This window comes from Anomaloglossus baeobatrachus, chromosome 8 (genome assembly GCF_048569485.1).
Source record: "Anomaloglossus baeobatrachus isolate aAnoBae1 chromosome 8, aAnoBae1.hap1, whole genome shotgun sequence".
Lineage (NCBI taxonomy): Eukaryota > Metazoa > Chordata > Amphibia > Anura > Aromobatidae > Anomaloglossus > Anomaloglossus baeobatrachus.
The window spans coordinates 18,632,482-18,646,185 of NC_134360.1; the positions used below are offsets into that span (position 1 = coordinate 18,632,482).

The 13,704-nt window shown below is 43.5% G+C and overlaps 1 long non-coding RNA gene across 1 annotated transcript; it reads right to left on the reverse strand.

Moving 5' to 3' along the window:
• Positions 1-1,904: 1,904 nt before the first annotated feature.
• LOC142249084 (uncharacterized) lies at positions 1,905-13,396 on the reverse strand. Its single transcript, XR_012724987.1, has 2 exons — positions 13,250-13,396; positions 1,905-2,193 (listed from the first exon to the last, which is right to left on the reverse strand). It is a non-coding gene; the product is annotated as an uncharacterized LOC142249084 (long non-coding RNA).
• Between the last annotated feature and the right edge of the window lie 308 nt (positions 13,397-13,704).

Genomic DNA, 13,704 nt, shown 5'->3' on the forward strand with positions numbered 1-13,704 from the left:
TGGGGGATCTTGCAAAATGATCCTTTTCTTAAATTGATTCTGCCCCCCACCCCAGGGATTACTTTCAGGCGGGCCCCCACGATTAAAAATATCCTGGCTCCCAGCAGATTAAGATCTATAACAACACAGCCCAAACCCTGTATTGTGGCTGGTTCATTTAGATGTGGATCCAGGAAATGCCTCTGTTGTAAAAGCATCTGTCACAATAGGACTTCTTTCTGCTCCTCAAATGGAGATGAATATTTTAAAATAAAAGATCGTATGTCCTGCCTATCAAATTTTGTCATATATCTCATAGAATGTTCCTGCGGCAAATTTTATGTGGGCAGAACAAGCCAAGCCCTTCACAACAGGTTAAACTCACACCGCCACAATGTAAGATCGGGTTTTCTCCTGCATAGCTTATCCAGACACTGCACAGTCCAGCACAATAGGAGTTTGGACTTTACGGTCACCCCAATAGAACAGATCAGCCCCCTGATTCATAATAGATCAGAGATGCTTAGTCGTAAGGAGACCTTTTGGATCCACAAACTGAATACTCTAACCCCTTTTGGTTTGAATGAAGTTGCAGATCTGTTTTATTAATTGCTGGATTTCAGGTTTTAATGGACAATGATACCATCATTTACCCTCTCCAGCTAGCACCAACTTTTAGACTCGGTTTTTTTATATATATATCTCTCTATTTGAGGTTCTTATTTTTCTCCTTACCAATGAAAATATTTCCCATATGTTCATTGATGAATTTTACATAATCCTTAAGGAGATCAGCACTAATTTATCCCTTTCACATGAAACACTTGCATATGTTTTTATATACTTGGTGTTATAATAATATTATTGATGTATTTCATGCAAAACCACTTGAGTTTTATTGGTTTTTTATTGAAGTTTTTATTCCAGCGCGTTTTAATGTTATACGGACTTAGTCTCCTCATTTAAGCGTCAGTCCTCATTTAATTATTAATTAATAATTATTAAGTATTACACTATTGATCCAAAATTTTTTTATATATATATAGAAAAGATTTTTATATGGATTTATATCCTTTATATTTATTTTCATGCAAATGTGTGCATCTATTAAGATGTATATATGTATGTATATTCTCCATTTAAGTCATCTGCACTATATAAGTTATTGATTTATATTTTTACAATTTTATATTTTTATATATATTTATATTCTCATATATATATATTTTTTGAGAAATAATTGGTGCACCACATCCGTTGATCTATTCATACTTTCATTTATTCATATATTTTTGCGTGCCGGTCTCCCGCACCCAGGGTGTTGGTGCGGCATCTAAACTCGAGTTACCTTCACTGTGTTTTTTCACGCATGCGTCGTTTTTTATTTCCCACGGTTTGAACTTATTTCACCCTGGTTCTCATTTGTGAACCAGCTTAGTATCTCTGCGCAGGCGCTCTTCTCCTACTTTAAGTTCACGGTCTTTGCTGTCTAGGAATTCCTAGGAAGCTCCTTTGGTCTAGTCTCACTAGCATGTATATACACATGATTTTCTAATTCAAATGCACATTTCCTTATTAAATGGATACACCACCTTTTCACGCATGAAGTCCAAATGCACATTTCTTCATGAAACTGGCACAATCTTTTACATATTAATACCTATAATTTTTTGGCTTTTACACATGCATCTCTTTACAATAGCGCATCTGCACATCATGATTTTAGACTTTTAACCCCTTATCATGGGGTCATTCAAATAGCTGTTTGATTCTCCCATTTCCAATAAACAGCCAGCTTTAGAGTAATGGATAATCACTTTGAGTCAGGACCCAGTGAAATGTTTTTTTTGGGTTCCAGTACCACATTTAATAGGTGGTCTATGTCTATTATCACATTTATGCGCTTTTGGAAAAAAACCAAACAGTTTTAATATATACAAAATTTTTATTTTATCATCATTTTTTATTACTATTTTTATTCAGTTATGTACGGTTGAAAAAGTTCAGATGCTTGGACTTTTTAAATACTAACAGATTTCCTCTGTAGTCTTCACGTGCTCATGAGTCATCTTGTTACCATGAGAGCATTGACGTCATTGGGATTAACGTGGCTTTAATGGACTTCTATATAACCAACCGGTCTGCATACTGTGTGTACATTTTCTCTTTTTCCCTGAGGAAGGAGACGGTTTATGTCTCTGAAACGCGTTGGAACTGTAATAAAGAAAGAGATTTTTAAGTAAATACCTTGGATACAGTGTTCTTTAGCGCGGCACAAACCCGTTTCTCATATATGTGTATTCATATATAAAAATTATTTGGAGGAGCTTGGAGAGTTTTCCTTTTTTTTTATTTTCAAAAATGTTATTAATTTTTCAAATTCAACAAGAAACTTCACAATACAAATTCTCAATTGTCCTTCAAAAGCCAGGTATCTTTACCAACCAGTGTTTTACAATAAAGTGTGAAGGAAACAATTGGAGATTTGGCTATTAATTTGAACTATATGCAAAGAGAAGCAGAGACGGAAAATGTGTGTGAGAGATCATCCCACCAGGTGAGAGAGGAAGGAGAAGGCAACAGGGTTCAGTCGAAGCGCCAAAGAAAAGGAAAGAATGGAATATGAAGCTCTGACCACGGAGTTCAACTCTACTACAATGCTTATTCACCAGCGTATAATGATGCTAATTTGTTTCCTATGGCTCGACCTATCTTGGAGTGTTTTCCTCTTTGTGTCTATTTTCCCCCTGTCTGTTTCCCTCCCTTTGTGTTGTAATATTGTAGTGGTGAGACTAGTGATCTTGCCTGTCTTCTCACTAGCCAGGGTGAGTTCAGGGCAAGTGAGGACCTGTGCACGTGACGGTGACGGTGGGGGGGGAGGACTCGTATAATGGATGTTATGGGGTGCAGGGATCAGCCTCAAGTAAGTAGGAGGTGACCATACTTATCTCTTACCCCAATGCCCACCATTGTATCATGTTCCCGGTGTGCCCTGTGTGTCGCGGCACTTGCCGTAGGTTCTCTTATACCTGGAAGAACATTGGTCGTCACTGGGTGACAATGGAGCAGAATTCTGCTTTTTTTATCCTAATAAGTGTAAGGACAGCTAAATCAGTGGGACAACCAGAGGAATTTTTATATTTACTACATTGCTGAAAAAAGTCATCTAACTAAAGTTCAGTTTCTTTATTAAGCAAAGATATTCGGTGGCGCATGCGCAGTACACCCGAAAAATTAGCCAGGTTCACTAACAGTAATTTTGGCCAATCACTTAGTCCATCTGACCAGTGAATAATCCGGACAGGCATTCCCTTGTGCTCTGGTGGTCTCTATTAAACTTCCCGTCATTTGGTAATCTGTGTATTGCATTTTAGACCACCATGGCATAAAAAAATGGCTTTCATGCGCCGTGTCTTGAATTGAGCAAAAGTAGCATGCTTATCCTCCCATCCCTTAGTTGTCAATGGGACTGCTGAAGGAAGCTGAATACACTTGACTTTTTTCAGCAGTCCCATAGACAATGAATGGAGCTGAGTTTGTACATGCGCAATGGCACTCCACTCAAGATGAGTCTGCAGAGCCCCATTCTCAGGGCTCCAAACTTTGGGGGTCCAAAAATTCAAACAAGAAAAGTCCAGCACATCCATCAATGATAATAATAAAATTGATCTTTATTGTTCTTTTATAAAATTAGACAAAGGAGATAACCATATCACCAACCAAAGTATCCATACATGTCCCAGATACAAGGTGTACGCGTTTCGGGGATATACCCTTTGGGGGTTTATATACACTATCTAAAAATACCCATATTCATGTTTTTCTCACTATCTGACAATCAATCAGAATAAACCTTTCCCGTTTTTAGTCAATTAGGAGCTACAATTATTTCTATTTGCCAAATGCCAGAATAATGACAGAGAGAATGTTCAAAGGCATTTTTATTACTTTCTGCAAAGTCAAACGTTTACATACACCAAGAGTACTATGCCTTTAAGCAATATGGGACAGCCCATATGATGATGTCATGTCTTTGGAAGCTTCTGATAGGTTTATTGGCAACATCTGAGTTAATTAGATACACACCTGTGGATGTATTTTAATGCACATCTGAAACCCACTGCATCTTTGTGTAGCATCATGGGAAAGTCAAAAGAAATCAGAAATCAGCCAAGATCTCAGGAAGAGAATTGTGGACTTCCACAAATCTGGTTCATCCTTGGTGCAATTTCCAGATACCTGAAGGTGCCTCATTCATCTGTACAAACAATTATACGCAAGTACAAACAAGATCGGAATGTTCTGCCATCATAGTGCTCAGGAATGAAACGGGTTCTGTGTATCAGAGACAAATGTGCTTTGGTCAGACGTGCATATCAACCCAAGAACAAAAGCAAAAGACCTTGTGAAGATGCTGGCGGAAGCTGGTAACATTGTGTAATTATCCACAGTGAAACGAGTACTGTATCAACATGGTCTGAAAGGCAACTCTGCCAGGAAGAAGCCATTACTCCAAAAGATACAAAAAAAAAGCCAAATTAATGTTTGCAAATGCACACAGGAAGAAAGACTTTAATTTTTGCAGACATGTCCTGTCGTCTGACTAAACTAAAATTGAGCTATTTGGCCATAATGACCATCGTTACATTTCGAGGAAAAAGGGAGAAGATTTGAAGCTCAAGAAAAGCATCTCAACCGTGAAACACGGGGGCGGCAGCATCATGTTGTGGGGTTGTTTTGCTGCAGGAGGGACGGGTGCACTTCACAAAATAGATGGCATAATGAGGAAAGAAGATTATGTGGCAATACTGAAGCATCTTAAGACATCAATCAGGAACTTAAAGCTTTGGTGGAAATGGGTCTTCAAGATGGACAATGACCAGAAGCTACTGCCAAACTGGTTATACCGTGGCTTATGGAGAAAATTGTCTATGTTTTGGAGTGGCCATCACAAAACCCTGATCTCAAGCCTATTGAAAATTTATGGGCAAAGCTGAAAAGGCCGGAGCGAGCGGCGACCTCCAAACATGGTTCAGTTACACCAGTTCTGTCAGGAGGAATCAGCCCAAATTCTAACCAACTATTGTGATAAACTTGTGGAAGGCAATCCAAACCATTTCCCCCAAGTCACACAATATAAGGCATCTTTCACACGTCCGTGAAAAACCATGCACGTTTTTCACGGACGTGTCAGAGGTGCGTTTTGCCCTCCGTGAGCCGTGTTTATGGGCTACGTGTGTTTTCCGTGTGTTATCCGTGATAACACACGAAGAATGGGAACTTTCTACTCACCTGTCCCTAGTGTCGCTGTCCGTGGTGCTGATCTTCGGTCTCCGGTCCTGCAGACTCCCCGCTGCTGCTGCTTCCGGCCACAGTGAAGTGAATATGCGATGAGCATAACGAGCGGCGGTCGGAAGCAAGTGACAGCAGCGGCAGAGACAGGAGGGCAGGAGAAGGTGAGTAATGTTTGTTTTATTTTCCTCAAACACGTGTCTTTCTCCGGCGCGTGTCACACAAAACACCTCCCTGTGGTCCGTTTGCGTTCCGTGTGACACCCGTGATGCTGGAGAAAAGCGGACATGTTGCCGTTGTGTCCAACTCCATTGCAAAACATAGGTCAATGTGTGTACGTGTCTCCGGTACGTGAGGACACGGACCAAACATGTACCGGAGGAACGTACATGTGAAAGAGGCCTAAGGGCAATGCCACCAAATACTAATGCATGGAGGAAACCTCACTGTGCAGCAAGGAATAAAAATGCTTGAAAACATTCTCTCTCTCTCATTATTCTGGCATTAAGCAAATAAAAATAATTTTGGTTCCTAAGTGACCTAAAACGTGAAAGGTTTATTCTGATTTCATGTCAGATAGTGAGAAAAACCTGCAGATGTGTCTTTATAGAGAGCGGAGGGAAAAACCTGAAGATGTGTCTGTATAGAGAGCGGAGGGAAAAACCTGCAGATGTGTCTGTATAGAGAACGAAGGGAAGAACCTGCAGATGTGTATTTATAGAGAGTGGAGGGAAAAACCTGCAGATGTGTCTGTATAGAGAGGGAGGGAAAAACCTGCAGATATGTCTGTATAGAGAGGGAGGAAAAAACCTGCAGATGTGTTTTTAAAGAGAGCGGAAACTGACAGGTGCCAGGGTCGAAGCCCTGGTACCTTGGCTAGGAGGCACACGGTGGCCTAGCCTGCAGGAGCCGGGAAGACGGCCAGGTGGAACCGTGGTGGACCGGGACAGGGTAGTGGCCCGCCGGTACCGATCCGGGGAACCGACTGGAAACCGGAGCACACAGGGGGGTACTCAGACCCTGAAATGAGGTCCAGAAGCCACTGGACCAAGTTAATTCACTGATTGAGGTCTGGACTATAGGTCTTTTCCCACCCAAGTCCCAACTGAAGACAACAACCCACCGAGGGAGATAGAAAGCCACCGCACAGGCAGAGAGATCCCACGGGCCAGCGTCTGCGGGCAAATGGGCTTTCCCAACATACATACCGTCGGGGAGCGGACTCCCGTCGCTGAAGCGAAGGCAGTCTACATACACACTACACGGTGCAGGAGAAAGGCAAAGACCACCAAACCGGGTGGGGGACCAGACACAGCCGGCTGCGGGCACCGACCACCATCAACTTTGTTTACCAGAGACTTGTGTGTGTCAATCACAGTGAGTACCACAGTGCCACTCGGCCGCGCACTGCCCTGCACCGCCCAGCTCCCAACAACGGGTCCCGGGGCAATCATCCCTGCCCACGGAGGGGTTAACATCTTGCTGCATAACCATCTCCCCCGGGTGCCCCGTAACTGCAGCGGTGGTGTCTACACCTTCACCACATCCCGTGGGTGGTGTCACGAACTCAGCTTCGGCCATACACCTACCTACCACCCCCCTGCGTAGATCGAAGTAACCCTGGGTCCGGAGGCGCTTGAGCCACCCACCAACGAGCCCGGATCCGAGCGGCTCGGCTGTGGCCAAGTGCGGGGCGGTACAATAACATATAACATTGAACCTTTCCAATATTCAGCTTGACGTTAAGCTTAGACCGCAGAATTGCAGTGTTGAGACCATCGTCTTTGCATTTATATTCAACCCCCATGTGATTGCCTTAATCGACAGTATCGGAATATTGAACTTGCGTTCCCATAGAGAAGCCAACGACAATTTAATTGCTATAATTCTAGGATCTTATAAAGGTCGTTTATGGAGAACATTCTTCAGTGGTTTTCTTTTATTCTACCAATGGATGGCGGCAATATCCTCTTATCATTCTTTTGTGACTTAAATTGTGGCTTGGGGATGGCTTCACATCTACTTTATGGCGCGTTGTTGAAGCATTTTATTAGCCTGCAATGACTGTTATTTTCCTTTATTATACAGTGAGATTATATACTTTTTGATAAAAAATATCTACCTTTTATTTAGCACCAAATAAACAACCACATATACAGTATCGCTCATGATTTCATAGTTTACTAGAAAAAGCTTTATTCTGCAACTTTGGTTAAAGAGAAAATAACTTACTTTAAAGGCTATGGACGCCTCTGAAGTGGAAAAACGGATTTCTTTACATATACTGGTGATTATATTTTGTTACTAAAATTATACTAAGCTTCAGTCTGCAATCGTTATCCCTTAATTCAGCTTCAGATTCCCCCTAATATGCAGTTTGCAACCTTAGCCAGGATTTTTTATGGCAGTGTCCTTTCCAGTAATATAGGCTGGATGAGGGAGACATGATGAGCCCGTCGCAGCCAATCAGCTTCCGCAGATTGACTTCAATGGTGTCGGTCGCTAATAGCCCAGATGAAAAGTCACTGCTGCAGTGTCACGGTTCCACTGTGCAGAGAATTTTGCATTTGACAATGCTCTGCTTTGTGTCTTGTGCACTTGCTGACAAGTTGATTTTCAGCACCAGGGTCCACACTGGTTTTGGGAGGTGCCTTCACGGATGCGCCTTGTTTCTTGTGATTGCTCTGTTTCTTTACTGGGCTTCCTCTGTCTGAACTTCACCAGTCGTACTCCCTGTTTGCTTAGTCTGCTCTTGACTCCTTTCTGGTGTAAGTGTTCTGATCTTGGCTTCTGACCTTGGATTTCTTCCTGACCATGTCTCTCTCTGCTCCCTAACCTTATACGTTACCTTCCGGTTTCTGACCTCGAACCTCTTCCTGACTACGTGTCTGTCTGCTCCCTAACCTTATACGTTATCTGACCAGTGAATAATCCGGACAGGCAATCCGTGGCTCTCTGGTGGTCTCTATTAAACTTCCTGTCATTTGGTAATCTGTGTATGCATTTTATACCACCATGGTATAAAAAAATGGCTTTCATGCGCCGTGTCTTGAATTGAGCGAAAGCAGCATGCTTAGCCTCCCATCCCTGGCTTCTGACCTCGGACCTTTTCCTGACAACATCTGTCTGCTCCCTGAACCTTACACGTCACCTCCCAGCTTCTCACCTCGGACCTCTTCCTGACCATGTCTATGCTCCCTGAACCTTATACATCACCACCCAGCTTCTGACCTCAGACCTCCTCCTGGCCATGTCTCTGTCTGCTCCCTGAACCTTATACTGTACATTACCTCCTGGCTTCTGATTTCGGACCTCTTCCTGACCATGTCTCTGTTTGCTCCCTGAACCTTATACTGTACGTTAACTCCCGGCTTCTGACCTTGGACCTCTTCCTGACCATGTCTCTGTCTGCTCCCTGAACCTTATACGTTACCTCCTGGCTTCTGAACTTGGACCTTTTCCTGACCACGTCTCTGTCTGCTTCCTGAACCTTATACATTAACTCCTGGCTTATGATCTCGACTTGCCTGAGTACTCTTCTATTCATACCCCTTGTAGTATTTAGCATCACATGCAGTCACTCAATAGTTGCTGATTGTGTGCAACATGATGATTATCACTGAAAAAGGATGCAAGGAGACTGGAGGAGGACATTGGCAGCAATGAGGGGTAAATAGTGTGGTCTGGTAAGTATCTTTTTGTAATTTTTTTTATTTAGGATCTTTATGACTTAATTTGTAACAAACTCCTTAAGATGAGGGCATCATCAAGTGGATTAAATTGATTGAGATTCCATTGACGTGATACTTTTACTTATAATCGCAAATGTTAAGAAGCGTTTACCAAGAGGCGCTCATGAGGATTTCTTTTTGCACAATGCTCTGATATCAGTTTATAATTACAAACTCTTTACATGCCCGACTATTGTGGGCAACTTAATGGCAGAACAAGCTGTAATCAAGCTCTCTGTCTAATGAGCAGGGTCTCCTTGAATTGTTTATCAAGACTGGCGACATCACATTGACCTACAAACTGTGTCCTACATTGCAAAAGCCCGCTTTGCCAGGAAATTAATTGGTAATAAGTGCTGTTCATTGGCTAAATGGCTTTAATTTAGCTTCCAGCAGGAATTGCATTAAACACTTGTTAATAAGTTAATAAGCTCAGCGCTGGCGGAGTCACACTTTGCTGGGAGCAGAAGCAACGCTATTTTGTGGGACCGGATTTCGATTTGAAAAAAAAATCCAAAATGGGAATTGACAATTGGAACGACTGCTTCGTTTCTCATCTTGCTTGACGGAAGAAGTGAAGAACGTGAGAAGAAACAGTTGTTATGTATCATATGAATTTGGTCATGACTCGCTTTGAAATAAGACTTTAACAAATTTCAGGACCACGTTCTTGAGTTGGGCTGAGATGCAAGAAGCAAATCTTGTTCAGTTCTTAAAAGTTTAATTCAAAACCCATTTCAAAATACTTTATTCCAAAATTCCGAGTTAATTGAGGTTCTCCTTCAAAAATTATCTGAGCATAGAGCATCTGGAAGGATTAAGGCGGGCTTTGCACGCTGCGACATCGGTAATAATGTGTTACCGATGCTGCAGCGATAGTCCCGCCCCCGTCGCACGTGCAATATCTAGTGAAAGCTGCCGTAGCGATTATTATCGCTACGGCAGTTTCACACGCACATACCTGCCGTGCGACGTCCCTCTTGCCGGCGACCCGCCTCCTTCCTAAGGGGGCGGGTCGTGCGGCGTCACAGCAACGTCACACGGCAGGCGGCCAATTGAAGTGGAGGGGCGGAGATGAGCAGGATGTAAACATCCCGCCCACCTCCGTCCTTCTCATTGCAGCCGGGAGGCAGGTAAGGTGATGTTCCTCGCTCCTGCGGCTTCATACACAGCGATGTGTGCTGCCGCAGGAGCGAGGAACAACATCGCACCTGTCGCTGCACCGGCATTATGGAAATGTCGGAGGCTGCAGCGATGATACGATAACGACGCTTTTGCGCTCGTTCATCGTATCAAAAAGGATTTGCACGTTGCGATATCGACTGCGACGCCGGATGTGCGTCACTTTCGATTTGACCCCATCGACATCGCACGTGCAATGTCGCAACGTGCAAAGCCGCCCTAAAGGAGGGAAGGAACGACATCTTCCAAGAAGCAATCAGTATCTGGAAGGATATCTCCAGAGGATTGAGCATGTCCTTCCTGGCTTACGGCACTGGAGTTGTCCATCCATTTGGACAGTGGTTCAGCTTTTTTGTGCTGTGTGTTTGTGTTTTTATGTTTTTTCGTTTATTTTACAGTAGTGGTTATTGTTTATTGTTCATGGATTGTAGGCCTTGGTGGGTCTCGTGGAGTAATGACTGTTGTAGGTCATCATTGCATTGGGAAGGTCCATATCATGTCCCCATACTTATCAGGAAGCAGGAGAGACTGATACAGAAACATGGAGAATTATTTCGTTTAGCATGTTGTGTTTTTCATGTGGTACTGGGATGTGGCTCACGTGCATTTGCCTTTAGGCAAAACTTTCCCCCTAAAACACTTAGTTGGTGATTGGCCAGAGGTTAAGGGGAGGCTAGTTGCTGTTTGAATGGAGTGTCTGATGCTACCAAATCATGAGACCTCTGATAGGTGGATGCTGCATGCTCAAGCATTGAAGTTCATCTGTGGGTGGAGCTAGTGCGCAATGTGCTCCCATCCCACAGATGAAGAGACTTGAGAGAGAGGAACCGCAGCACAGCGCTAGGCAGCGTCACCCGGGCTCAAAGCTGTATGTCTTCCCACCTCAACCCCCACCTTTATTGGCCCCTCAGAGCTGTATGCCCCCCGAGCAGTATTGGCCCCTCAGAGCTGTATGCCACCTCTAAACTGTATGGGCTTCCCCAGACCTGCATGTGCCCCCCCATAGCAATATGTGGCCCACGAGCTGCATGGGCCCTTAGCTGTATGTGCCCCCAGAGCTGTATGTCTCCCACATCAGTAATCTGTATGCTTCCCAGTAATGTGTATGCTCATCAAGCAATATGTATGCCGCCCAGTAATATTTATGCCCTCCAGTAACATCTATAACCCCAGTAATGTCTATGCCCCACAATAACGTCTGTGCCTAAGTAACGTCTATGTCCCCCAGTAACGTGTATACCCCTCAGTAACATCTGTGTCCCAGTAACGTTTATGTCCCCCAGTAACGTGTATGCCCCTCAGTAACATGTGTCCCAGTAACGTTTATGTCCCCCAGTAACGTGTATGCCCCTCAGTAACATGTGTCCCAGTAACGTTTATGTCCCCCAGTAACGTGTATGCCCCTCAGTAACATCTGTGCTCCTCAGTTAAGTGTATGCCTTTCAGTAATGTGTATGCCCCTCAGTAATGTATATGCCCTAACCCAGTAATGTGTATGCCCCCCAGTAATGTCTATGCTCCCAGCTCCTCCTGTGATATATATATACTGTAGCCCCCAGCGTCCCCTGTGATACATATAGTGTAGCCTCCAGTCTTTCCTGTGATGTACTGTATATATTGTAGCCCCATCTCCTCCTGTGATGTATATACTGTGGCTCACAGCCCATCCTATGATATATATACTGTAGCCTCCAGCCTCTCCTATGATGTATATACTGTAGCCCCCAGCCTTTCCTGTGATGTACTGTATATATTGTAGTCCCAGCTCCTCCTGTGATGTATATACTGTAGCTCACAGCCCATCCTATGATGTATATACTGTAGCCTCCAGCCTCTCCTGTGATGTATATACTGTAGCCCCCAACCTTTTCTGTGATGTTTATATTGTAGCCCCAGCTCCTCCTGTGATGTATATACTGTAGCTCACAGCCCATCTTATGATGTATATACTGTAGTCCCAGCGTCTTCTGTGATGTATATACTGTAGCCCCAGCTCCTCCTGTCATGTATATACTGTAGCCACAACCTCTTCTGTGATGTATATATTGTAGCCCCAGCCCCTCCTGTGATGTATATACTGTAGCCCCCAGTCTGAGAGGTTCATAACGCAGTGCGGCCTGCACAGCTACACGCCCAGGACGAGCTGAATAAAGACCAGCGTGGGAGGTGAGTGAGGCTGCTGCCAGCTTCCCCATATTAAAAATATATGTAATGTGTCTGTGTGTGCATGTGTGTCTCTATATATGTCAGTGTGTATGACTGTATATAGCTTTACATCTGTTTCTATGTATTTTTGTAAATTTGTCTTTAAATATATATATGTACGTATTTCTGTATGTGTCTGTGTATGTGTTGTCTGTGTGTGTATGGAGCCCACAAAAACCTGGAGCCAGCCCTGACAGATGTCCTTTATTGCCTTTCGTCTGGATGCAACCCACCCTGAGATGAGTGATGCAAGATCACCAACATTTAAACAATATTACAAGATTTGTGATACTATGTTTGGAGACGTTTATGCTATATGTGTCTGCATTGTCTCCCCCTAGTGGATGTGATGTGAATTGCAGCAGGTTTTGCTTTTTTTTTTTAAAAAATGGCAGCAGAAAGACTTGGCTTTTCTAATATTGCAAAAACCCCTATACCAAACTCCAGTAGAGGCGCGCGGGGGACTCGTCTGCTCGCTGCTTTTCTGTTTGCATGGCGCCTAACACCAGATAAACTCTCTTTTATTAAACGATTCCCTGCAATAAACTCTTCCTCCACAGTATATGGTACATTAAATACCAGGGACCGCTCGGCTTTACTGCAGCAGCCCGTAATATCTTTTCCTTTTGTGCAGAGGTTTACGGTTATATTTTCACTCTCAGAAGCAAAAAATAAAAAAAAAAAAATCTCCTCGTCGGCTTTTGTAAGTACAGTAAGGCGACTTGTCAAGGCGTAAATCAATACATACGCCGGCATTATGATTATTTCATTATTATTATGGTCCTGCAGCAATTCCCTTCTCATTCTGCCTGACAGCTAACACAGGTACCGAGTGTTTATGACAATTGTCGCCGCCTTACCTGCATTATTGGAACAATGCATCACTTGGACGCAGAGAGCTTTGATTGACAGCTGCTCCATCCCGATGCAAAGCCCCGGAATATCCCCAATAGCGGCTTCAGATCCCATCGCGGGATTATCTTTTTTATCTATGTTGACGGATTCAGCGCTTCTGGCTGGAAATATAAGGAGAGCTGAAACTAGCGGCCGCTTCTAAGCTCCATGGTCATCATCTCCCCAGGGCCAGACTTTTGACTGGGAAGCGTGCCATGGTACATAAACGCTTCACTTTCCAAGGCTAGGTCCTGGACTTACAAAGTGGCATAGCAAATATATGTTTAAGCAAGTATCTGTCTACCTTGACTGCTAATAATGGGAATTGTTTTAGTTTTCTGGTTGCGCTGGGAGCCGTATTGTGTAGACCAGCCTCGTAAATGCTCATAGAAATGTATAAAATGCACAAAAAGTACTTTAA